The sequence below is a fragment of the Bison bison genome, unplaced genomic scaffold (genome assembly GCF_000754665.1).
Source record: "Bison bison bison isolate TAMUID 2011002044 unplaced genomic scaffold, Bison_UMD1.0 scf7180017864384, whole genome shotgun sequence".
In the NCBI taxonomy this organism is placed as follows: Eukaryota; Metazoa; Chordata; class Mammalia; order Artiodactyla; family Bovidae; genus Bison; species Bison bison.
Window position 1 is genome coordinate 10,173,506 of NW_011494956.1, and position 1,667 is coordinate 10,175,172.

Here is a 1,667-nt window from a genome sequence, read left to right on the forward strand (position 1 = left end):
CCAGGTTTGATCTCTGGGTGGGGACGATCCCCTGGAGAAGGGAATGGCAACCCACTCTAGTATTCTTGCTGGAGAATCCCATGGACAGAGGAGCCTGGTGGGCCGCTGTCCATAATATTGCAGAGAGTCAGAAACAACTGAGAAACTAACATTTTCACTTTCAGAAAGAAGCTGAGTTTTTTCTTGTCTCTGTGCATACTGCTTCTCCAGCCTGAAATTCCCTCCAGTTCTCTCTTTTCTTCGCTTATATTCATCCTCTCGGTTCTAAGTTTGAATGTCCTTTCTTCAGGGAGCCCTCCCCTACAGTCCCAAATGGATCAGGTCATCTTGTCAATGGCTTCCGTAGCTTCCACTCTCTTATCACGAATGTCTCTGTTCCCATCTATTATTCATGCCATGATCGTGCTCGTGAATGAAAGCATAAGCTCCAGAAGAAAAATAGGAGCGTCTGCTTTGTCCTCTGCTGTATCTCTAGTTCCTAGTACATTTCCACAGACGACATATGCTAGGGTTTCTGCAGTAAATGGAGGACAGGAGACAGGAGGGTCCCACATCTAGGATCTGAGGGCTATGAGTTGTCATTTCTAGCAGATGCTGGGTCAATGATACATAAGGTAGTGATAGTATTTTCTAAATTTTCTCAGGTGCTTTATAAGAACTTATTAAAGATTCTAACAAAAGGAAAGTTTGTGTGTAGGTAAGTTTGAATAAGTTACATATTTCTTTCCCCACTAGGAGACCTAAGATGCACCTCACCATAGGAAAGGCTCCTCTAGTTAAAAATGTTAAAATATTTTTCACTGAGGTCAGGGTATCCAAACAGGGGAAGGTTATCTGGGTGGTGACTTTTGCAGGATCCAATCGCCAGCACCTGCTCAGCACAGATTTCTTAGGCATTTCATGGGCTCCCCATGTTGGACCAGCTGATGCCAGAGGCACAGGCTACATAATCTTTTCCCACTAAGAGATCTTGTCTTGTTGCGGATATACATACTTACCTGTAACTGAAATCCCGGCTGAAATTTCAGGGGTACAAAACAAAAATTTATTTTTTTCTAACCACAGCCTTCAAACCTGCTCTGTTGTATTTCCCTTCCCCAATTCATGACAACAGTTCCCACAGACCCTGTGATTTAATGGTCCCTTTAGCTGTAGAAATGGTTACCCTGACAATCGAGACACACTCAGGCAGCAGCAAGTGCTCTGGCATGTATGCTCACTTGAACCTCCCTCCCATCCAAAGCCACTCCTGCCCCAGGCTTCGTTGTGGTCTGTGACAGGGCTTCTTTTATTCCCTCTTCATCTTCATCTCCAGCTTTTCTGGAGTAGGCAGGCAAAGGGGAATGAAGACAAGGGCCCAAACCCTTGTTCTTAATGGGGCCTGCCCCTGTGGTCCCCTTTCTGCTCCCAGGACTGGGCGTGGATGGTCTCCAGGGACAGGCAGGGACATGCTGGCTATCTTGCAGATAAATACGTGGGCTTTTCTGAAGCCCCTCAGGAGGGGGTTCCTTATTGCCCAGGTCCCTGACCCCTCTTGACATTCCTGCCCACCCTCCTAGTCTCTTTCTGGTGGAGCCCCGTGCCCTGGTAGCCTGTGGCTGGGCTGGTGCTCCCCACTTCCTCCCATGGCACTGGTTAGGACCATGGGAGGGGCACCCTTGTCCCTC

General features: G+C 47.8%; 1 protein-coding gene across 1 annotated transcript in view; it reads left to right on the forward strand.

The window, feature by feature from the left end:
- The window catches only part of LOC105001854, a 30,172-nt gene that overhangs the window by 10,778 nt on the left and 17,727 nt on the right, over positions 1-1,667 (forward strand). The window lies entirely within an intron of this gene.